This window comes from Choloepus didactylus, chromosome 5, assembly GCF_015220235.1.
Source record: "Choloepus didactylus isolate mChoDid1 chromosome 5, mChoDid1.pri, whole genome shotgun sequence".
NCBI classification, from domain to species: Eukaryota; Metazoa; Chordata; class Mammalia; order Pilosa; family Megalonychidae; genus Choloepus; species Choloepus didactylus.
The window spans coordinates 168495199-168521143 of record NC_051311.1 but is presented as its reverse complement, the minus strand read 5'-3'; the positions used below and the strand labels follow the sequence as shown (position 1 = coordinate 168521143).

Below are 25945 nucleotides of genomic sequence, written 5' to 3'. Positions count from 1 at the left end.
ATGTGGTTATTTTCTATTGGAAAGCCCAGGTTGAGGGACTAGGCTGGGCTTGGGGGAGACAGAGTACCCACAGTGTCTTTGAATTCCGTATTCACTACTGAAGGCCTCCACCACCATCTTTAATTGGAAACTCAGGCTGACCAAGGAATCTACCTGGAGAGGCCTCAAAGAGGAGAGAGGAGAAGGGAATAGTGCCCCTGAGAGACAACTGGAGTTCTGAGGACTGGGAGAGTGGAGGGAGGTCCAGCTCAACTGACAGTCCTCCTTCTGGGAATTCAGACCCCAGGGGCTGGAATTCAGATTCTGGCTTCAGTCAGCCACATCCCTGACAGGATCAGAGTCACCAGGAGAACTAAAGGCTCCATACCTCCTTACACTGGTGGGGGAGCTGCGGGCTGGCCAGCGCCACCTGCTGGACAGGAGAGGAAAAGCACCAATTCTAAAAGCCTCATAGGAGGGTCTCATTCTCAGGAAAACTCCATACCCTCCCAATGAGACCTGGGCCTCACTAGACTGGGAAAATCTGACTAGGGTCAACCATATCTGAGGAGACCCACTCACAAAAAGGTTACATAGAGGCAGAGCAAGAAACAGAAAAAACAAGAGGGGAAAAATTCTGATCAACTAAATAGAACCTAAGTTAGAGGTCTAGAATAAGTTGAACTGAATAACAGAGGCCAGAGAACAAACCCAACCAACAAGAAAACCACTAGGTAAAAGACAGAAAACAAGCTCCAAAATAAACTAAGCAAGAAAATCAGATGCCTAGACAACTTAAGATAACAAGCCATACCAGGAAACACGAAAACATGGACCAGCCAAAGGAACAAACTAATAGCTCAGCTGAGACACAGGAGTGGAGGCAACTAATGCTAAATAAATTTGATGAAATGAAGGAAGATATAGCAAAAGAGCTGAAGGATATAAAGAAGACACTGGATGACCATAAAGAAGAATTCATAAACTTAAAAAAACAAATGGCAGAACTCATGGGAATGAAGGCCACAATGGAGGATATGAAAAACACAATGGAGGGACACAACAGTAGATTTGAACAGCCAGAAGAAAGGATCATGAACTGGAAGACAGGTCATTCGAATTCATACACACAAAAGAACAGATGGTGAAAAAAAATGGAAAAATATGACCAGGGTCTTAGGGAGCTGAGTGACGACATGAAAAGCACAAATATACGTGTTATGGGTATCCCAGAAGGAGAAGAGAGGGGAAAAGGGGCAGAAAGAGTAATAGAAGACATATTCACTGAAAATTTCCCAACTCTTATAAAAGACAGAAAATTAGAGATTCAAGAAGTACAACGTACCCCAAATAGAATAGATCCCAATAGACCTACTCCAAGACACTTACTGGTCAGATTGTCCAATGTCAAAGACAAAGAGAGGATTCTGAAAGCAGCAAGAGAAAAGCAATCCATCACATACAAGGGAAGGTCAATAAGACTATGTACAGATTTCTCTGCAGAAACCATGGAGGCAAGAAGACAGTGGCATGATATATTTAAGATACTGAAAGAGAAAAACTGCCAACCAAGAATTCTATATCCAGCAAAATTTCCTTCAAAAATGAGGGAGAGATTAAAACATTTTCAGACAAACAGACACTGAGAGAGTTTGTGAATAAGAGACCAGCACTACAAGAAATACTAAAGGGAGTGCTACAGGCTGATAGGAAAAGACAGGAGAGAGAGAGTTGGAGAAGAGTGCAGAAATGAAGATTATCAGGAAAGGTAAAAGGAGAGGAAAAAATAAGATATGACATATAAATTCCAAAAAACAAAATGGTAGTAAAAAGTACTGCCCTTACAGTAATAACACTAAATGTAAATGGATTAAACTCCCCAATAAAAAGACACAGACTGGCAGAATGGATTAAAAAACAGGAACCATCTATATGCTGTCTACAAGAAACTCACTTTAGACACAAGGACAAACATAGACTGAAAGTGAAAGGTTGGAAAAAGATATTTCATGAAAACAACAACCAGGAAAAAGTGGGAGTAGCTATATTAATATCAGACAAGTTAGACTTCAAAAGTGAAACAATTAAAAGAGACAAAGAAAGACACTATATATTAATAAAAGGGTCAGTTCATCAAGAAAGCATAACAGTCATAAACATTTATGCACCAAGCCAGAATGCCCCAAAATTTATGAGGGAAACACTGTGATCACTGAAAGGAGAAATAGATATCTCTACAATAATACTTGGAGACTTCAATACACCACTCTCAGCAATGGATAGAACATCTAGATAGAGGATCACTAAAGAAACAGAGATGTTGAATTGTATGATAAATGAACTAGACTTGACAGACATCTATAGAACACTACATCCAACAACAGCAGGATACACTTTTTTCTCAAGTGCTCATGGAACATTCTCTAGGATAGACCACATGTTGGGTCACAAAGCAAGTCTCAACAAATTTAAAAATATTGATATTATACAAAACACTTTCTCAGACTACAATGGAATGAAGTTGGAAATAAATAAAAGGCAGAAGGTCATAAAATTCACAAACATATGGATGCTAAACAATACCCTCTTAGAAAACCAGTGGGTAAAGGAAGAAATTACAAGAGAAATTAGTAAATACCTCGAGGCAAATGACAATGAAAACACAACTTATCAAAACTTATGGGATGCAGCAAAGGCGGTGCTGAGAGGGAAATTTATTGTCGTAAATGCCTATATTAAAAGAGAAGAGAGAGCAAAAATTGAAGAGTTAACTGCTCACCTGGAGGAATTAGAGAAAGAACAGCAAACTAACCCCAAAGCAAGCAGAAGGGAAGAAATAACAAAGATTAGAGCAGAAATAAATGCAATTGAGAACAGGAAAACAATAGAGAGAATCAACAAAACCAGAAGTTGCTTCTTTGAGAAAATCAATAAAATCGATGGACCACTGGCTAGGCTAACAAAAAAAAAGAGAGGGCAGATGCAAATAAATGCAATCAGAAATGGGAAAGGAAATATAACTACTGACCCTGCAGAAATTAAGGAGATAATGAGAAGATACTATGAGCAACTATATGCTAATAAACTAGACAACTTAGATGAAATGGACAACTTCCTAGAAAAGCATAAACAACCAACATTAACTTAGGAAAAAATAGATGACCTCAACAAACCAATCACAAGTAAAGAGATTGAATCAGTCATCAAAAAGCTCCCAAAAAGTTAAAGCCCAGGACCAGATGGTTTCACATGTGAATTCTACCAAGCATTCAAGAACGAATTAGTACCAGTCCTGCTCAATCTCTTCAAAAAAATTGAAGAAGAGGGAAAGCTACCTAACTCATTCCATGAAGCCATCATCACCTTAATACCAAAACCAGGCAAAGATACTACAAAAAAAGAAAATTATAGACCAATTTCTTTAATGAATATAGACGCAAAAATCCTCAACAAAATACTTGCAAATCGAATCCAGCAGCACATTAAAAGAATTATACACCATGACCAGGTGGGATTTATTCCAGGTATGCAAGGCTGGTTCAACACAAGAAAATCAATTAATGTAATACACCACATCAATAAATCAAAGCAGAAGAACCACATGATCATCTCGATTGATGCAGAAAAGGCATGTGACAAAATTCAACATCCTTTCCTGATGAAAACACTTCAAAGGATAGGAATAGAAGGGAACTTTTTCAATATGATAAAGGCAATATATGAAAAACCCACAGCTAACATCACACTCAATGGGGAGAGACTGAAAGCTTGTCCTCTAAGATCAGGAACAAGACAGGGATGCCCACTATCACCATTGCTATTCAACATTGTGCTGGAAGTTCTAGCTAGAGCAATTAGGCAAGAAAAAGAAATAAAAGGCATCCAAATTGGAGAGGAAGAAGTAAAACTTTCACTATTTGCAGATGACATGATTCTATATGTAGGAAATCCAGAAAAATCTACAGCAAAGCTACTAGAACTAGTCAATGAATACAGCAAAGTAGCAGGCTACAAGATCAACATGCAAAAATCTGTAGTGTTCCTATACACAAGTAATGTGCAACAAGAGGAGGAAATCAAGAAAAAAATCCCATTTACAATAGCAACCAAAAGAATCAAGTATTTAGGAATAAACTTAACCAAGGACACAAAAGACCTTTACATAGAAAACTATAAGAAACTGCTAAAAGAAATTGAACAAGGCCTGAAAAAATGGAAGAACATACCATGTTCATGGATTGGAAGACTAAATATAGTTAAGATGACAACTTTACGTAAACTGATTTACAGATTCAATGCAATACCAATTCAAATCCCAACAACTTACTTTACAGAAATAGAAAAACCAATAACTAAATTTATTTGGAAGGGTAAGATGCCCCAAATAGCCAAAAATGTCTTGAGAAAGAGGAGTGAAGTGGGAGGTCTCACATTACCTGACTTTGAAGCATATTACAAAGCTACAGTGCTCAAAACAGCATGGTACTGGCATAAAGACAGATATACTGATCAATGGAATCGAATTGAGTGTTCAGAAGTAGACCCTTACATCTATGGACAACTGATCTTTGATAAGGCAGTGAAGCCGAAGCAACTGGGAAAGAGCAGCCTGTACAATAAATGGTGTTTGGAGAACTGGATATCCATTTCCAAAAGAATGAAAGAGGATGTCCATCTCACACCTTATACCAAAATTAACTCAAAGTGGATCAAAGACCTAAACATTAGCACCAAGACCATAAAACTCTTAGAAGAAAATGTAGGGCAATATCTTAAAGATTTTGTGAAAGGAGGTCGTTTCTTAGACCTCACACCCAAGGCACGGGCAACCAAAGAACAAGTAGACAAATGGGATCTCCTCAAAATTAAACACTTTTGTACATCAAAGGATTTGTCACAAAAGTTAAAAGGCAACCTACACAATGGGAGATGATATTTGGAAACCACATATCAGATAAGGGTTTAATATCCCGAATATATAAAGGAATCCTGCATCTCAATAACAGAAAGACAAACAATCCAATTAAAAAATGGGCAAAAGACATGAACAGACATTTTTCTGAAGAGGAAATACAAATGGCTCAAAAGCATATGAAAAAATGCTCAACCTCACTGGCTATTAAGGAAATGCAAATCAAAACCACAATGAGATATCATCCCCCACCTACCAGAATGGCCATTATCCAAAAAACAGAAAATGACAAGTGCTGGAGAGGATGTGGAGAAAGAGGCACACTTATTCATTGTTGGTGGGAATGTAGAATGGTGCAACCACTCTGGAAGACAGTATGGAGGTTCCTTATATACTCAGAGGCACTGAAACTTAAGACACAAACAGACATTTGCAAACCAATGTTTATTGCAGCATTATTCACAATTGCCAAGAGATGGAAACAGCCCAAATGTCCATCAAAGGACAAGTGGATAAACAAACTGTGGTATATACACATGATGGAATATTATGCAGCTGTAAGACAGAACAAAGACATGGATCATGTAATAATGTGGACATTATGTTGAGTGAAGTTAGCCAGAAACAAAAGGACAGATTCTGTATGGTCTCACTAATATGAACAGACATTAATGAACAAACTTTGGGAGTTAAAAGCTGACAACACAGGCAACCAGGAGATAGAAAGAGGGCAGAGATCAGCCATTTGATGCTGAAGGACTACAGAATGTTTAGGATTGATTGCATAGATCCAGAAATAGATAGCATAATACTGTGATGGTAGCACAGTATTGTAAGTACACTGAACAAAGATGTCTGTGAGTAAAGCTGAAAGAGGTGGGATAGGAGAATGTATGACACCAGAGGTAAAGATAGATGATAAAGACTGGGACTGTATAACATAGCAAAAACTGGAGTGGCCAACGACTGTTACTAAATATACAAATATAAAAATGTTTTTGCATGTGGGAAAGCAAATGAATGTCAACCATGTAGAAATTTGAAAAAGGGATGGTATTCAGGAAAAAAACATAATCAAAGCAAACTGGAGTCTATGGTCAACAGTAACATTGTAATATACCTCCATTAAATGTAACAAAGGCAATATGCCAATGCTAAATGTATATGAGAGGGAGATATAGGGGAGTAATATGGGATTCTTGGTAGTGGTGTTATTTGCTGTCCTTAGTAGTATATTGTATTGTATGACATGTTATTTTTCTTTTTATCACTTTTTCTTATTGCTTAAAAAAAAACAATTTTTCTTGTAGTAATCAGTATGTTCAAGTGCTGATTGTGGTGATAAATGTACAACTTTATGATGATACCATGAACAACTGATTGTACACTGTGGATAAATGTATGGTATGTGAATATAACTCTATAAAATTGTAGGAAAATATATATATAGGAGTAAAAGTGTTGGAGAAAACATGGTGAGAGGGATGATGCCTCACCAATATGGACTAACTACAATGTGTAAACTCAGAATTGAATCTTAGAACATAGCCTAACGTGGACACAATAATTCTAATAGTCCCTAGATTGTAAGCTCTTACAGCAGTTAACTCTATCCCTGAATTGTAAGGCCTATCTCTAAACTTTGAGATGCTGAACCCCTAGCATATAACCTGATTGGTCTCTGGAACAATGCATATCTCTGAGACACCTGAAACTCAGAGCTAGAGCTTGGCAGATATGAATGTCAGCATTAGTGCATACAGCCACTGTCAAAAAAAAAAAAAAAAAAAAAAAAAAAGCTGAAAAAGAGCCCAGACTTCAATTAGTGATATGAATGAAGCAGGTCTGGTTAAGACCAGGGCAAGCCAGGCCAAAGGATAAAGGTTGAAACTGATAGTGTTTTAAAACTTCAACTTTCATATGAGACCAAGGGAATAGATATCTATTTGGTACAGGATCTAAATTTTCTAAACAGTACAACTCTACAGTCGATTTATTCAAACACCACAATTGCATGGAACTTTGAATAGGAAGTGAGATACGGTAGGTTAGTATAGGCTGGAGTAAAATAGTGACACATCCTAGAGTAATTTGGGCAGTTAATAAAAATCATATTTACAGCCTCCCCCTCCCCAGCCCCAAGGATCTAGGGGAAGGTGCAGATGTGTTGGACATCCTCACCTGGACTGGTGTTGATGTTGTCACAAACATTGGGACTGGTGGTTTGATGTGCTGAACCCTCGAGCAAGGGACTTGCCCTTATGAAGCTCATTACCACAAAGGAGAGTCTAAAGTTGTATGTAATGGTGCCCAAGAGTCTCCCCCAGAGTACCTCTTTGTTGCTCAGATGTGACCCTCTCTCTCTCTAACTGAGCCATCTCGACAGGTGAACTCGCTGCCCTCCCCCCTATGTGGGACCCGACTCCCAGGGGTGTAAATCTCCCTGGCAACGCAGAGTATGACTCTCAGGGATGAATGTGGACCCGGCACCGTGGGACTGAGAGTATCTTCTTGACCAAAAGGGGGATGCAAAATGAGACGATATAGTTTCAGTGGCTGACAGATTCCAAATGGAGTCGAGAGGTCACTCTGGTGGACATTCTTATGCACTATATAGATAACACCTCTTAGGCTATAATGTATTGGAATAGCTAGAAGTAAATACGTGAAACTACCAAACTCCAACCCAGCAGTCTGGACTCCTGAAGACAATTATATAATAATGTAGATTACAAGGGGTGACAGTGTGATTGTGAAGACCTTGTGGATCACACCCCCTTTATCTAGTGTATGGATGGGTGGAGGAATGGGGATAAAAACTAAAGGACAAATGGGGTGGGATGGGGGGATGATTTGGGTGTTCTTTTTTCACTTTTATTTTTTATTCGTGTTTTGGTTCTTTCTGATGTAAGGAAAATGTTCAGAGATAGATTGTGGTGATGAACGCATAACTATGTTATCATACTGTGGACAGTGGATTGTATATCATGGATGATTGTATTGTGTGTGAATGTATTTCAATAAAACTGAATTTAATAAAAAAAAAACCTATGGGAGGCCGCAAACATGAGACTGAGGGGGATTTTTATATCACTAAATGCATATATCATAAAGGAAGACAGAGCTAAAATCAAAGAACTAATGGAACAACTGAAGAACCCAGAAAATGAACCACAAGCCAATCCTAAACAAAGTAGAAGAAAAGAAATAAGGATTTGAGCAGAAATTAATGACAAAGAGAACAAAAAATAAAACAATACAACAAATAACACCAAAAGTTGGTTCTTTGAGAAGGTCAAAAAGATTGATAATCCCCTAACTAGATTGACAAAATCAAAGAGTGAAGACCCATATAAACAAAATAATGAATGGGAAAGGTGACATTCCTATGGATCCCAAAGAAATTTTAAAAATTATGAGGATACTATGAACAACTGTAAGCCAATAAACTGGATAATGTAGAGAAAATGGACAATTTCCTGGAAATATATGAACAATCTAGGCTGACCAAAGAAGAAATAGAACTCAAACAACTAATCACAAGCAAAGAGATCCAATCAGTCATCAAAAACTTCCCACAAATAAATGCCCAGGGCTATATGGCTTCACAAGGGAATTCTACCAAATTTTGAAAAAGAACTGAAACCAGTCTTACTTAAACTCTTTCAAAATATTGAAGAAAATGGAATACAACCTAACACATTTTATGAAGCTAACATCAATCTAATACCAAAACCAGGCAAAGATGCTACAAAAAAGGAAAACTACAGGCCAATCTCCCTAATGGATATAGATGCAAAAATTCTCAACAAAATACTTGAAAATCAAATCCAAAGACACATTTAAGAAAATCATACACCATGACTCAGTGGGGTTCATTCCAGGCATGCAAAGATGTGTTCAGCATAAGAAAATCAATGTATTACAACACATTAAAAATTTGAAAGGGAAAAATCAAATGATCATCTCAATAGATGCTGAAAAAGCATTTGACAAAATCCAACATCCCTTTTTGATAAAAACACTTCAAAAGGTAGGAATTGAAGGAAACTTCCTCAACATGATAAAGAACCTATATGAAAAACCCACAGCCAGCATAGTACTCAATGGTGACAGACCTTTCTTCTAAGATCAGGAGCAAGACAAGGATTCCTGTTTTCACCACTGTTATGCAACATTGTGATAGAAGTGCTAGCCAGGGCAATCTGGCAAGACAAAGGAATAAAAGGCATCCAAATTGGAAAGGAAGAAGTAAAACTGCCATTGTTTGCAGATGATAAGATCTTATATCTGGACAACCCTGAGAAATTGATGATACAGCTACTAGAGCTAATAAACAAATTTAGCAAAGTAATGGGGTACAAGATTAATGCACACAATTCAGTAAAGTTTCTATATCCTAGAAATGATAGAAGTGAAGAAACACTCAAGAAAAAGATACCATTTTCAATGGCAACTAAAAAATCAAGTACCTAGGAGTAAGCTTAACCAAAGATGTAAAAGACCTACACAAATAAAACTACATAACTCTACTAAAAGAAATAGAAGGGGACCTTAAATGATGGAAAAATATTCCATGTTCATGGATAGCAAGGTTAAATGTCATTAAGATGTCAATTCTACCCAAACTCATCTACAGATTCAATGCAATCCCAATCAAAATTTCAACAACCTACTTTGCAGACTTGGTAAAGCTAGTAATCAAATTTATTTGGTAGGGGAGATGCCTTGAATTGCTAAAAGCCCTCTACAAAAGAAAAATGAAGTGGGAGGACTTACACTCTCTGACTTTGAAGCTTTTTATAAATTCACAGTAGTCAAAACAGCATGGTACTGGCACAAAGATAGATATATTCATCAACGGAATTGAATTGGGAATTTGGAGAAAGACCCTCAGATATATGGCTGACTGATCTTTGATAAGGCCCCAAAGCCATTGAACTGGGACATAATCTTTTCAACAAATGGGGCTGGGAGAGTTGGATATCCATATCCAAAAGAATGAATGAGGGCCCCTACCTCACACCCTACACAAAAATTAACTCGAAGTGAAACAAAGACCTCAATATAAAAGACAGTATCATAAAACTCCTAGAAGATTATTTAGGAAAATATCTTTAAGACCTTGTATTAGGTGGCCTCTTCCTAGACCTTACACCCAAAGCACAAGCAATAAAAGAAAAAATAGATAAATGGTAACTCCTCAAGCTTAGAAGTTTCTGTACCTCAAAGGAATTTGTCAAAAAGGTGAAGAGGCAGTGAACTCAATGGGAAAACATTTTTGGAAACCATGTATCTGACAAAAGACTGATATCTTGCCGATATAAAGAAGTCCTACAACTCAATGACAATAGTACAGACAGCGCAATTATAAACTGGGCAATAGATATGAAAAGACAGCTCTCTGAAGAGGAAATAAAACTGGGCAAAAAATACATGAAAAAAAATGTTCAGCTTCACTAGCTGTTAGAGAGATGCAAATTAAGACCACAATGAGATACCATCTCAGACCAATTAGAATGGCTGCCCTTAAACAAACAGGAAACTACAAATGCTGGAGAGGATGTGGAGAAATTGGGACTCTAATTCATTGTTGGTGGGACTGTATAATGGTTTCACCACTCTGGAAATCAGTCTGGCACTTCCTTAGAAAACTAGATAGAGTTACCCTTTGATCCAGCAATTGCATTTCTCAGGATGTACCCAGAAGATCTGAAGCAGTGACACAAACAGATATCTGCATGTCAATGTTCATAGCAGCATTATTCACAATTGCCAAGAGATGGAAGCAACCCAAATGTCCATCAACTGGTGAATGGATAAATAAAATGTGGTATATACACACAATGGAATACTACATGGCAGTAAGATGGAACAATGTGAAACATATGACAACATGGATGAACCTTGAAGACATAATGCTGAGTGAAATAAGCCAGGCACAAAAGGAAATGTTATGTGCTACCACTAATATGAACATTGAAAAATGTAAAATAAATGGTTTACAATGTAGAATGTAGGGGAACCAGTGATAGCAATTAATGAAGGGGGAATGATAACCAAATAACAGATAAGCTATTGTGTGTGAATTTACCATTCTGGGAACGCCCAGGGATGACTATGGTTTGTTAATTTCTGGTGGGTATGGTAGGAACAAGTTCACAGAAATGTTGCTCTATTAGGTTACTTTCTTGGAGTAGAGTAAGAACATATTGAAAGTAAAGTAGTTATTTTAGGTTAGTTGTCTTTTTCTTACTCCCTTGTTATGGTTTATTTGAAATGTTTTTTATTGTTATTTTTTCAATTTTTTGATATAGTTAATAGTTAATTTTTTTAAAAAAAGAGTTAATTTATAAAAAAAGAAAAAGTGTGCAGAGCCTTCTGAGGAGCTGGTAGAGAAAGCAAGGGTGTAGTTCTTCCCCAACTTGATGGTTGCTGATGTGCTCACAGACATGGGGGACTGGTGGTTTGATGGGTTGGGCCCTCTAACAATGGAACTTGTCCTTGGGTAGACTTGCTGCAAAGGAGAGGCCAGGCCTGTGTGCCAGTTTGAATGTATTGTGTCCCCCAAACACCATTATCTTTCATGCAGTCTTGTGGGGCAGAAATTTTGGTGCTGATTAGATTTGCTTGGAATGAGCCCCACCCAGCTGTGGGTGATGACTCTGATGAGATATTCCCATGGAGGCATGGCCTCACCCATTCAGGGTGGGCCTTGATCATTGGAGCCATGTAAATGAGCTGACTCAAAGAGAAGGAACTCAGTGCAGCTGCGAGTGACATTTTGAAGAGGAGCAAGCTTGCTAGAGAGGAATGCCCTGGGAGAAAGCCATTTTGAAACCAGAACTTTGGAGCAGACACAACCCACGTGCCTTTCCAGCTAACAGAGGTTTTCCGGATGCCATTGGCCATCCTCCAATGAAGGTACCTGATTACTGATGTGTTACCTTGGACACTTTATGGCCTTAAGACTGTAACTGTGTAGCCAAATAAACCCCCTTTTATTAAAGCCAATCCATCTCTGGTGTTTTGCATTCCGCAGCATTAGCAAAATAAAACAGATTTCGGTACCAGGGAAGTGGGGTGATTTTGCTGCTGAGTCTGAAAATACCAAACATGTTGGAAAGGCTTTTCAAATGGATAAGGGGAAGATTCTGGAAAAATTGTGAGGAGGTTGATAGAAAAGACCAAAATGGCTTTAAAGAGACTGTTTATGGAAATATGGACTCTAAAGATACATCTGATGAGGATCTGAGCAGAAATGATGAATGTGTGGATATGTTGGAGCACTCACCCAAGCATTTGGAGAGGAAAGGCTGCCACAAAGGCCCTTGGGAAGGGTTAGACTCCTGCTCTCTCAAGCTCCAAGTATGCAACGTTGTTCTGTAAATGACTCTCAGACTGAAATCTAATGGAGTTTGTACTGTGGGTTTTAGGAACTGTTTTGGTCCTGTTAACCCTGTTTTTCCTACTCTTTCTCCTTATGGCAATGGGAATGTTTATCCTATGAATGTCCCTCCTTTGTATATTGGAAGCATATAACTCGTTCTAAGTCCACAGATCCAAAGCTAAAGGAGCATTATGCCTTAGGACCCACCACGCCTGTAATTGATTTTGATAGGATCTTGTACTTAACTTTTATTACTGAAATGATTTAAGTTTTTGTGATATTGTGATGGAATGAATGTATTTTGTTTTTGGAAAGATAATGTCATTTGGAGGTCCAGGGGGTGGAATGCGCCAGTTTGAATGTATTGTGTCCCCCAAATGCCATTATCTTTGATGTAGTCTTGTGGGGCAGAAATTTTGGTGCTGATTAGATTTGCTTGGAATGAGCCCCACCCAGCTGTGGGTGATGACTCTGATGAGATATTCCCATGGAAGCATGGCCCCACCCATTCAGGGTGGGCCTTGATCAGCAGAGCCATGTAAATGAGCTGACTCAAAGAGAAGGAACTCAGTGCATCTGCGAGTGACATTTTGAAGAGGAGCAAGCTTGCTAGAGAGGAATGTCCTGGGAGAAAGCCGTTTTGAAACCAGAACTTTGGAGCAGACACCAGCCACGTGCCTTCCCATCTAACAGAGGTTTTCCAGATGCCATTGGCCATCCTCCAGTGAAGATACCTGATTACTGATGTGTTACCTTGGACACTTTATGGCCTTAAGACTGTAACTGTGTAGCCAAATAAACCCCCTTTTATTAAATCCAATCCATCTCTGGTGTTTTGCATTCCACAGCATTAGCAAGCTAAAACAGCCTGCCTATAATTGTGCCTAAGAGTCTCTTCCTGGATGCCTCTTTGTTGCTCATATGTGGCCCTCTCTCTCTAGCTAAGCCAACTTGACAGGTGAAATCACTGCCCTCCCCCCTATGTGGGATCTGACACCCAGGAGAGTAAATCTTCCTGGCAATGTGGAATATTACTCCTGAGGAGGAATCTAGACCCAGCAATGTGGGATGAAGAACATCTTCTTGACCAAAAGAGGGATGTGAAAGAAATCAAACAAGCTTCAGTGGCTGAGCGTTTCCAAAAGGAGCCAAGAGATCACTCTGGTGGGCATGCTTATACATAATATAGACTACCCTTTTTAGGTTCTAGTGAATTGGAATAGCTAGCAGTAAATACCTGAAACTATCAAACTACAACCCAGAATCACTGAATCTTGAAGATGATTATATAAAAAAGTAGCTTATGAGGGGTGACAATGTGATTGAGAAGGAGTTATGGACCACACTGCCCTTTGTCCCATGTATGGATGGCTGAGTAGAAGAGTGGGGGCAAAAGAAAAAAGGCACCCAGTGTTCTTTTTTACTTTAATTGTTCTTTTTCACTTTAATTTTTATTCTTATTATTTGTGTGTGTTTGTGTGTGTGTGTGTGTGTTAATGAAAATGTTCAAAAATTAAGTTTGGTGATGAATGCACAACTATATAATGGTATTGTGAACAACTGAATGTGCACTTTGTATGACTGCATGGTATGTAAATATATCTAAATAAAATTGAATTTAAAAAGGATTAGTTATTTTGCTATATCATAGGCCTAATGATATGAACTCTGCTTCAGTGACATCAATTGGAATTTGGTGAAGATGGAGAATATAAGAAGGCAAACAGGGAGGTCTATTTCCATTAAATTTCTTGCTGTGATTCCTATTATCATACACTGTATTAGTAGAGTTGTTAATAGTAAAAGCTCCATTGATGATGCCAGGAGAAAGAAGCTCATCAGATCCCCACAATCTTTGTCCCTGTTGGAGGAGTGCATTGTGTGGGAACTGATGGCTCACAGTGAGCAGAGAGAGAGGAGGCTTTGGCAGCAGACCAGCTCTGGGAATGGGCAGAAAGAGCCTCTCTGGAGACCCCAGCCTGTAATGTGGAAGCAGAGTGGGAAACAGGCAGGGACTGGGCATGTTCCAGCCACTCCCATCCCCTCCCTGAAGCTTGTTACACCTAAACTAGCCTTGTTCCTTCAGCATTGATGTCCTCCTTTGGGACCAGCCTCTATCTGCCCAATTTTTATTTGGGTGTTTTGTTGTTTTCTGCAATTTAATATTTCTTTTTAAACAGCTTCCTTATCACTTTTTTATTGTGGAATATAACATATATATGTAAAAGTGATAACTATCAAAGTCTGATTTAACAAATAGGTAGAGAGCAATTTTCAAGGAATGTTATGGGTTACAATTCCACAGTTTCAATTATTTCCTTATTGTGAAATATAACATATAATACAGAAATGTGATAACTTTCAATATACAATTTAATTAGTAGCTATAGAGCAATTTTCAAAGAATGTTATGGGTTACAGTTCCACAATTTCAGTTATTTCCTTATTGTGAAATATAACATACAGGCAGAAAGATGATAGCTTTCAAAGTACAATTTAACAAGTAGTTGTATAGGAAATTTCAAAGAATGCTTGGGTTACAGTACCATAGTTTCACTTATTTCCTTATTATGAAATATAACATGTATACAGAAAGGTGATAACTTTTCAAGTACAATTTAACAAGTAGCTATAGAGAAAATTTCAAGGAATGTTATGGATTACTGTCCCACCATTTCAATTCTTTCTTTCTAGTTATTCTAATACCCTAGCAACAAAGAAAAAATATATATAAAGATTAAGTATTTGTAGTCCTTTGTTAAATTCTATCTTATCTGTTGCTACCTCTTCCTCTAGTTTAATCACTTTCCTGATCTTCAGGGATGTTTAGGAAGTGACCACTCTAACTTGTTCATGTGTGAAAAGGGGTGTCTACATTTTGGGAAATTGTTATGCATCTGGATAATGTTCTTGAAGAGGTTGTTGCCTTTTGGTTTGGGGACTTACCAGGCATAGGAACACTCTGGAGATTTTAAAATGAAAAATAAATGTGGTGAGTGAAACTTTTATAGCATCTCAAATAGGGAGGGACCAAGGTATTCTTTGGGAATTGTTCATTTGGACTTGTTACACTCTGGCCCTCTGACATTTCTAGCTGAAGCTTGCCTAAGAGTAACCTCCAGAACAGCCTCTCAACTATATATGAAATCTATTAGCCACTGAAACCTCATTTTGTTGTCTTTCTTTTCCTCCTTTTGGTCAAGAAGGCATTCTCAATCCCTTGATGCCAGGGAGAGGATCATTCCTGGGGCCTGTGTCCCACATTGCTGGGGAAACTCACTCACTTGGGAGTCCTGTCCCACACCAGGGAGAGGGTGATGAATTTACTTGCAGAGTTGGGCTTGAAGAGAGAAAGGCCACATATGAGCAACAAAAGAGGTTCTCTGGAGGTGATTCCTAGGCATAATTATAGGTGGACTTAGCCTCCCCTTTACAGCCATAAGTTTCACAAGAGCAAGCCTCAATATCAAGTGCTTGACTTATTAAGTAGGGGGTTCCTAATTCAATAACATGTCCTGTCCAAGATAAATAGTCTCACATTATCTTCATTTAGTTATACAATAACAATCACTCTCCATTTTAAACAATTCTAAGGACCCAAAACACCCCAAAGCACTCATTACCCCTTATTTAATTATCCCTGGTATTTGTGTGGTACTAGTAATGTATTCCCATTAGTTATAGTCCCTAGGATGCAATAGGTAGTTTTTCCCATATACCACTCTGTTAACTCTTTGTACCCATGTCATACCCTAGAAATATATCATGAAAGCACTTATTTATATTTGTAGTGCTAATCTGTGAGACACATGCGTTTTAGCAACCCCTTTCAATCATATTTGCCTTCAGTGCAGCTCTGATATTTAAAATCCCATTAATGAACAATCATCAACCCTATCCATTCCCATACCTTTAAATTCACACTCATCAATGTATCTGAACATATTAGTTTATCATTCCCCCTTTTTCAAATATAAGATCATAACATCTGCAAATAATAACAGTTTTACTTCTTTCTTTCCATATTAGATACCTTTTAATTTCTTTGTTTTGGCAAATTGCTCTGGTTAGAACTTCTAGCACAATGTTGAATAATAGTGGTGAGAGTGGTCATCCTTGCCTTGTCCCAATCTTAGGGGGAAGGCTTTCAGTCTGTCACCATTGAATGCTATGCTGGCTGTGGGAATTTTCATATATGTCCTCTATCATATTGAGGAAGTTCCCTTCAATTCCTATCTTTCAAAGTGTTTTTATCAAAAAGGGATGCTGAATTTTGACAAATAATTTTTCAGCATCTATCAGCTTGATCATTTGATCTTTCCCCTTTGATTTGTTAACATGTTGTATTACATTGATTGATTTCCTTATATTGAACCACCCTTGCATGCCAGTAATGAACCCCACTTGGTCATGACTTTGAATTCAAATTTGCCAGTATTTTGTAGATAATTTTGCATCTATATTCATTAGGAAGATTGGCCTGTCATTTTCCTTTCTTGTAATATCTTTATTTCTCATTATCCAGTTTTGGTAATAGAGTGATATTAGTTTCATAAAATGAGTTAGGTGGTGCTTCTTTTTCTTCAATTTTTTAAAAGTTTGAACAGAAATGGTGTCAAATTGCAAAATTGCCCTGTGAAGCTATCTGTCCCTGGGCTTTTATTTTTAGGTAGATTTTTGATGACAAATTGGATCTCTCTGCTTATGATCAGTTTATTGAGGTCTTATATTCCTTCTCATGTCAGACTAGGTTGTTCATGTGTTTCCAAGAAATTGCCCATTTCCCCTAAGTTGTCTAATTTGTTGGTGTACAGTTGTTTGTAGTATCTTCTTATGAATTTTTAAATTTCTTTGGGGATCCATAGTAATGAACCTGCCTTCATTTCTGATTTTATTTGGATCTTCTCTCTTTTTGACTTTGTCAGTCTAGCTAATTTTGTTGATCTTCTCAAAGAACCAATTTTTGGTTTTATTTATTCTATTTCTTTTGTTCTTCTGTTTGATTTATTTCTGTTTTAATCTTTGCTATAGCTTTTCTTCTACTTGTTTTATGGTTAGTTTGTGATCATTCTCTGTCCTCCTCAGTTGTTCAGTTAGGTCTTTGGTTTTAGCTCTTTCATCCTTTTGGATATATGCATTTAGAACCATAAATTTCCCTCTCAGCACCACCTTCACTGCATCTCATAGGTTTTGATTTTTGTTCTTGTTTTCATTTGTCCTGGATATTTACCTATTTCTCTTGCAATTTCTTCTTTGACTCACTGGTTGTTTATAAGTATGTTGTTGAACCTCCATATATTTCTGAAATATCTGGTTCTTTGATGGTTACTGATTTATAGTTGCATGCCATTATGGTCAGAGAATGTGCTTTGAATAATTTCAATCTTTTAAAATTTATTAAGATTTGTTTTGTGCCCCAGCATATGATGCAACCTACAGAACATTCCATGAGCTCTAGAGAAGAATGTGTATCTTGCTACTTTGGGACATAAATCTCTATATTTCTCTGCTAAGTCTAATTCATTTATCACATTGTTTAGGTTCTCAATGGCCTTATTGGTCTTCCAACTAGTTGATCTATCTATAGAAGAGAGTGGTGTATTGAAGTTTCCCACCATAATAATAGAAATGTCTTTTGCTCTCTTCAATTTAGCCAATATTTTTCTCATGTACTTTGGAATTCCTTTATTAAGTGCATAAACATTTATGATTGCTATTTCTTCTTGGTGAATTGTCCCTTTTATTAATATATAGTGTCCTTCTTTGTCTATTATGATATCTTTGCATTTAAAGTATATTTTCTCTGGTATTAATATAGCCAGCCCTGTTTCTTTTGATTGCAGCTTGTGTGAAATATTTTATTCCATCCTTTCATTTTTGTTCTCTGTGTGTCTCAGGATCTAAGTCTCTTGTAAACAGCTTTTCAATGGGTCATAATCTTTCATCAATCCTGCCAGTCTGTATCTTTTAATTGGTGACTTTAATCCATTCACAGAGTTCTTACTGTGAAGACATTTCTTGAACCAGCCATCTTTTCCTTTGGTTTTCAGTTGAGATCTATTTGTTCCTCACTCTCTTTTTTTTTTCCTTTTAATTACCCTTATTAATACCCTCTATTTCTGTGACCTTCTCCAGACCTCTCTCTCCTTTCTTTTTTTTCTTAGCTGGTAGTGCTCCCTTTAGTATTTCTTGAAGGACAGGTCTCTTGTTAACAAATTCTCTCAGCATTTGTTTCTCTGTGAAAATTTTAAACTGTCCCTCAATGTTGAGTAGAGTTTTGCTAGATAAAGAATTCTTCACTGAACTTGGCAGGTATATTTACTGCCCTCCCCCTTACATGGGACATGACTCCCAGGGGTGTAAATCTCCCTGCAATGTGGGATATGACTCCCAGTGTTGAGCTTGGACCTGGCATCACAGATTGAGAAAACCTTCTGGACCAAAAGAGGGAAGAGAAATGAAACAAAATTAAGTTTCAGTGGCTGAGAGATTTCAAATGGATAAGAGGTCATTCTGGAGGTAACTCATGCATTATATAGATATTACTTTTTAGGTTTTAGTTAATTAGAATAGCTAGAAGGAAATATCTGAAACTGTTGAACAGCAATCCAGTATCCTTGATTCTTTAGGATGATCATTTAACTATATAGCTCTATGGTGTGACTGTGTGATTGTGATAACCTAAAATGGAGACAAAAAGAAAATGAATAATATGGGGGAGGGGGTATGGGATGCTTTGGGAGTTTTCTTTTACTTTTATTTTTATTATTTTTAATTTTATTTTTTGGAGTAATGAGTATGTTCAAAACTGATTGTTGTCATGAATGCACAACCATATGATGATACTGTGAACAATTGTACATTTCATATGATTGTATAGTATGTGAATATATTTCAATAAAATTGCATTAAAATTTCAAAAAGGATTTTTGGCTGACAATTTTTCTCTTTTAGACCCTTAAATATTTCATAGCATTGTCCTCTTGCCTCCACGGTGTCCAATAAGTAATCAGTGATTAGTTTTATGTGGTTTCCCTTATATGTGGTTAATTGCTTCTCTCTTGCTGCTTTCAGGACTTACTCCTCTTCAATATTTGACAATCTGATAAGTATATGTATTGGAATGGGTCTCTTTATATTTATTCTATTTGGAGTTTATTGGGCTTCTTTGATTTGTCTATTTGTCATTTTTGAAGGGTTGGGAAGTTTCCCCAACTATGATCACAAATACTCTTCCCAGGCCTTTACTCTTTTCTTCTCCTGGGACACCAATGATTCTTTTATTTGCACACATTATGTTGTCCTTCATTTCCCAGAGATCCATTTCAAATTTTGGGATTTTTTTTTTCACCATTAGTTCTTTTGTGCATTTGCACTCAATTTTCCTGTCCTCTAATTCACTTGTTCTTTCTTCTGCCTCTTTTAATCTGCTGATGTGTGTCTGTAGTATATTTTTAATTTGAGCTACAGAACTCTATATTTCCTTAAGACCTGCTATTTTTTATTTGATCTTTCAAATTCATCTTTATGCTTTTCTAGAGTCTTCTGGATGTCCCTTATTCTTTAGCCAACCCACTGAAGTTGTTTTGGAGATTTGTATATATACTTCTTTGATTAATTTATTCAGTTTCTGTGTCTCTTCTGGCTTTTTAATTTAGTCATTTGGCTTGTCCATATCTACTTGGATCTTCATATGTTATGTGATTTTCTGTTGGCTTTGGGGCATTTGCTTATCTTCATAAGGTTATTTTGAGATGTGCAAGATTATTTAAACATTTATCTATAATTTGGCAGAGATACAGTTTCCTGGTGTGCACTCTCCCTATCTTCCCAGCAGATGGCATTTGAGCCACTTCTCAGTCTCAAGCCAGGTTTTCCTGAACTTCACTTATGCACTGTGTGTGGTCTAAACAGGTGGAGATCCAATCAGTGCACCAATTCTCAATGTGCAGTGGGGAATGAGCCCTGAGGGTGGGGGATGGGGACTCTGCTGCTCAGCAGGGAGTCAGTTTAAAAGCCCAGTGAGTCTGATAGTTCCTGGGCCTCTGAGCAGACCACTCTCTAACTGCAGGTCCACATGTCTCAACCCCTAGTTCAAATGTGCCCTGGACCCTGTCCACCACATACCTGTGAACCTCTGGCATTGGAGAAGGGCTCCTGGCACTTCCATGCATGGCCCTCCCCTCTCCCTGCCACTTTTCTATGCACACCACAGGCTTCAGTGCAGGAAGAGTAAATGCTGTCACCTCTTAATCCTGAGCTCCCCATGGGAGCTCCTAGATGTGGGGCTGTGAAAGGTTATCTCCCCAGCCTACTGCTGAAATAGGTGCATGGGGCATGGGAATCTCCTCCCTCCTTCACTTGGCATCCATCTCCAGCTTCTTGCCCCTAGTGGTAGCCCCAGTCAAACACACTCACCCCATAATTTCAGGTGCAGTCTCTCTGCCTCTCCATCCGAGTCCCCACTGTGCATTGTAGAGTTCCCTCTCCAGCCAGTTTTACCCTGGGACCACTGTTCTGGGTGCCCTCTGCCCCTTCTCTACTCCATTTCATGAAGAAGTTTGCTCTGCCTCTCCTGTTCTGCTATCTTCCTGGAAGTCCTTATGATTTAATATTTCTATGCAAATTTCCAATACAAACCCTTTATCAGATATATGTTTTATAAATGTTCCCTCCCAGTTTGCAGATCATCTATATTCTTTACATAGTCTCTTTGACAAAGCAAGAGTTTTTATTTCAATAAAGTCCAACTTATCAACTTTTTATTACATAGGTTGTTCTTTAGTGCATCTTAAAAAAATTTTGCCAAATCCAGATTTGCCTAGTTTTTCTCATATATTTTCTTTCAGAAATTTTATAGGTTTTCGTTTTATGTTTAGGTCAAAGATACATTTGAGTTTATTTTTGTGCACAATTTAAGTGTAAATTACATTGATCCATTTTGTACCCTATTGTGACTAGTTTAGGTAATCTGTGATCTTTTTCCAATTTTTCAGTTCACTTAAGAATTCGAGGCACATACAGATTTTATTATCAGTGTTCACTCCAAAACTGTTTTACTTTTCATCTAGATCTATTTCAAGTTGTACTATTTCTTGTTACAGTGCCCATGAGTTAAAGTATGAGACAGCCAAACAGAATTTAAAGAGCCTTTATTAGCCAGCCGGCGACTGCTCACTGTCACTCTGCACAGGGAGTTCAGTAAGCAGCCCCGACCTGAGTGTGCTTGAGACTTATATAGGCAGAAACCACATCCTGAAAATGCAAGCAAGCTATTTTGACAGAAGCAGAGTTGGCGGTTAGTTATTGATTGCTTAGAATCTTTAGCAAGGTTGAGAAATTTTCTCAAGGTTGGCGCAATGGTTGATTGTTGAAACGGTTACGCTTGGCTAATGCGTACAACCGCAAGTCTCACTCCCTAAAACAGTACAGTTTCACTCCCTTCTTCTCAGGGCTTAGTGCTTACACAACATTTTTTACTTTGCAGTCATTGCTGGTTGAGGGGGAGGGGACCCTCCTGTTACAGATTAAGGGGAGGGGGCCCACTTCATTTCTCATTTCCTCAGTCGGTGTGAGTGCTCTTCCAATGTGATTGCACTTATTAACTTAAACTTGGCTCCCTTAGTCAATGCCTCTTTAACTGAAATTGTATAGACAGTTCTCTAGAATCATGGAATGTTGACAAGGGTTTGTCTACTATAAAATATGAATAAAATACATTGAATAAAAATTGACATATTCAGGTAAGAGAACTCATTCTGCTTTCAATTATATATCTTTCTTGATGTTATGTTCTGTGATAACATGGGTGACAACATAGAAGATATGTTGCATGAAATAAGCCAGCAGTTGTATCACAGTATTTCTCTGTTTATCCCCTTTAGGGGCCCTTTTATATGCAGAACTCCTCAGAGCTTGCTTTCCTCCCTGAGTCCTGTGGTCTTTGGTCCCTATGCCTTGATATTTGTGGGATTCTAATTCACTATGGTGAGTGGCTCTATAGTTTCTTTTTGTGGTGAGAGGGACCTGAGCTGATTACTTTGAGTGACTCCCAGTCTACATGGGACAGAGTTTGGGGAGGGAAACAGACTGGCAGATCCAGGATAGAAATTTCATACCTGATACTTTTCCTTTGTTTCATCATTTGTGGAATTCATCTGCAATCTCCACCATGCTGCAGAGTTGTAACAAGTTGTCCTTTCATTCACTAAATCTCTGGGGGGTCTTTTTCAGTGAATATGGATTGCTGAGAGCAAGTTCTGGGGGCAGACATTATTTTAAGTCCCTCCAGACAAGGATGGTGGCAGCCATTGTTTCAGCCCTCCCCAGATATGGGTGGTGGTTGTTAGAACTTAAAGATGTGGTACTTCCTCAGAGCTGTGGGGGACAGTTAACTGAAGGGCTGCATTTGCTGGGAAGGCCAGGAAACTTGACTATGTGGAGCCAGCAAAGAAGATCTTGGTGTCATTCCTGATCCCCTCTGCAGGACACTTTGGAGCTGATCTTGCCCCTTCCTGGGTCCCTTGCTCAGTTTTGGCTGCAAAAACTGACTTAGTAATGTACTTCCTAGCATGCCCACCTCCCAGAATTTTCCCTCCAGGCAAAAGCAGCTTGAGGCATTGAAAGGAGTGTCAAAACTTTAGAGGCAGACAATCTGAGACAAAGGCCTGCTGGCTTCAAACAACAGAGAGAGCAAAGCATGGCTCTGGGAAACAGAGGGGACAACCAAACTTCTGAAAACAGAACTCCAAAACCACTAACAAGCAAAATCCCAGTACAAGACAGAAACCAGGAAAGACAGGGAAAATCCTCACACTGTATTCACCTTGGGCAAACCTTCTGATAGGAGGGATGAAGCTCAAGAAAATTTATCTTATCACCAACTATTTACAAAACCACAGGAAATAAATCCCATAGTTAGCATTTCCAAATATTGAAATGTAGTGTGTACAACAAAAATCACAAGACAAAAAAAGAAACAGGGAATGATGGCCCATCCAATAAAAGAAGATAAAATACAGAAAACAACAGTGAAGAAAGTGAAACTGTGGATGTACTGAAGAAGCCTTTAAAAAATGATCTGAAAGATACTCAAGGAGATGAAGTAAAATACAGAGAAAGAACTAAAGGATATCAGGAAAACAATGAATGAGCAACATGTGAGTCTTAGTAAAGAGATAGTAATTTTAAAAAGGAACTGAATATTTTGTTTATTCCTATGCATTATATAGATAGCTCTTGCTAGTTTTCAGGGTATTAGAATAGCTAGAAGGAAATAACTGAAACTGTTGAACTGCAATCCAGTATCCTTGATTCTTGAAGATGATTGTATAAATATATAGCTTATATGGTGTGACTGTGTGATTGTGAAAACCTTGTGGCTCACAGTCCCTTTATCCAGTGTAAGGACAGATGAGTAGAAAAAGGGGAACAAAAAGTAAAGGAATAATGGGGAGGGAAGGAGTATGAGCTGTTTTGGGTATTCCTTTATACTTTGATTTTTATTCTTATTATTACTATTTTATTTTTGGAGTAATGAAAATGTTCAAAAAATTGATGGTTGTGATGAATTCACAACTATATTATGATACTGTGAACAATTGTACACTTGGATGACTGTCTGGTATCTGAATATATCTCAATAAAATTGCATTAAAATAACATTATTGGGACATAAGAAAATTTGAAATATGAAATATAGAAAAGGAATTAAATAGAACTACTGGGGTTAAAACAAAAAAGTTGGAATGAAAAATGTCTGGGAGAGTTCCAAGAGCAGATAGGAACTGGCAGAATAAAGAATTAAGTGAACTTGAAGACAACACACTTGAAATGAGTTGGACTGAGGAGCAGAAAGAAAAGAGAAAAATTAAAAGCAAAAATAGCCTGAGACTTTTGGAATAGCATCAAGCACAACCAATTTACACATTATGGGAGTCCCAGCAGGAGATGAAAGAGAGAAAGGGGAAGAAGGAATATTCAAATAAGTAGTGACAGATAATTTCCCAAACTTAGCAAGAGACATGAATATGAACATCCAAGAAGCCCAGAAAACACTAAACAGGATAAACATGAAGAAAAGTACACTCCAGCTATACTGATCACACTACAGAATGCCAAGGACAAGGAGACACTTCTGAAAACTGCAAGAGAAAAGCAAGTTGTTACATACAAGGGCTGATTTCTCATCAAAAACCATGGAGGTAAGAATGCTGAGGTTAAAAATACATAAAGTGCAGAAAGAAAACTACTGCCAACCAAGAATTTTATAACCTGTGAGACTGACTTTCAAAAATTAGGGAGATATTGAGACATTCTCAGATAAACAATAGATAAGGAACTTCACAAACACTAGACTAGACCTGCCCTACAAGTAAAGCTAAGTGGAGTTCTTCAGACTAAAGTAAAGGTCACTAGACAGTGGTTGAAATTAGCATAAAGAAATAAAGACCAGAAATAAAAGTAACCATATTGTAGTATATTGTTTAGGTTGTAATTACATGTGTCACTTCTGACAGGTGGTAAAATGCAAATGCATAAAAAGCAATGAAAACCCTATGGATGTGGATATGCAATGTGCAAAGACATAAGCACTAACAAGTATAAAAACATGGTGACATACACAGGGATAAGTTGATATGCATACATTGACATTAAGTTGGTATCAAACCACAAATGACTGTTACATATGTAAGTTGTTTAACCCTATGTTAACCACAAAGAAAACAGATGAAAAATATATCCAGAGTGAAATGAGAAGACAATCAATATGGTAAAACACCAATATTCAACTAAAATAAAAGTAAGCACAAAATTGTTTAAGTTAGGACAAAAATTGTTTAAGATTTACAAAGGCTAAATAACAAAATGTTAGAAGAAAGTACTGTATTCTCAGTTGTGAATTCAAATGTAAATAAATTAAGCTCCCCAGTCAAAAAGCAGAGATTGGCAAAATGGATAAAAAAAATATGGCCCAACTATATGCTGCCTGTGAGAGACTCATCTTAAATTCAAAGACACAAGTAGATTGAGTGTGAAAGGATGGAAAAATATTATGCAAGTAGTAACCAAAGAAAGCAGGGGCAGCTATACTAATATTGGATAAAATGGACTTTAAGTAAAAAAGAGATATGAGGGACAAAGATATTCATTATATAATGATAAAGGGGAAAATTCAAAAATAAGATTTAACATTTATAAATATATATGCACCTAAAAGCAGAAACAAAAAATATATGGAGTATATAATGACAGCTTGGAAGGGAGGAATTAATGATTCTACATTAACAGTAGGAGAATTTAATCTATCACTCTCAATAATGGATAGACTATCTAGTCAGAAGATCAATAAGGAATTATAAGACTTGAATGATAGTCTAAACCAACTGGATCTAACAGACATATATAGAAAAATTCAACAAACAAAATCAGAATTCATATTCTTTTCGAGTGCACATGGATCCTTTCCTATGATAGACTGTATGTTGGGTCACAAAACAAGTCTAAAAAATTCAAGAATATTGAAATCATTCAATGTATTCTGCAACCACAACAGAATGAACCTAGAGGTCAATAACAGAGGGAGAAATGGAAAAGCCATGTGGAAATTAAACACATATTCTTAAACAAACTATTGTTTAAACAGGAAATCAAAAGAGAAATTA

General features: G+C 37.5%; 1 pseudogene; it reads right to left on the bottom strand.

Annotated features, from left to right (window-relative positions):
• The window catches only part of LOC119535523, a 32399-nt pseudogene extending 11163 nt beyond the window's left edge, over positions 1 to 21236 (bottom strand).
• Between the last annotated feature and the right edge of the window lie 4709 nt (positions 21237 to 25945).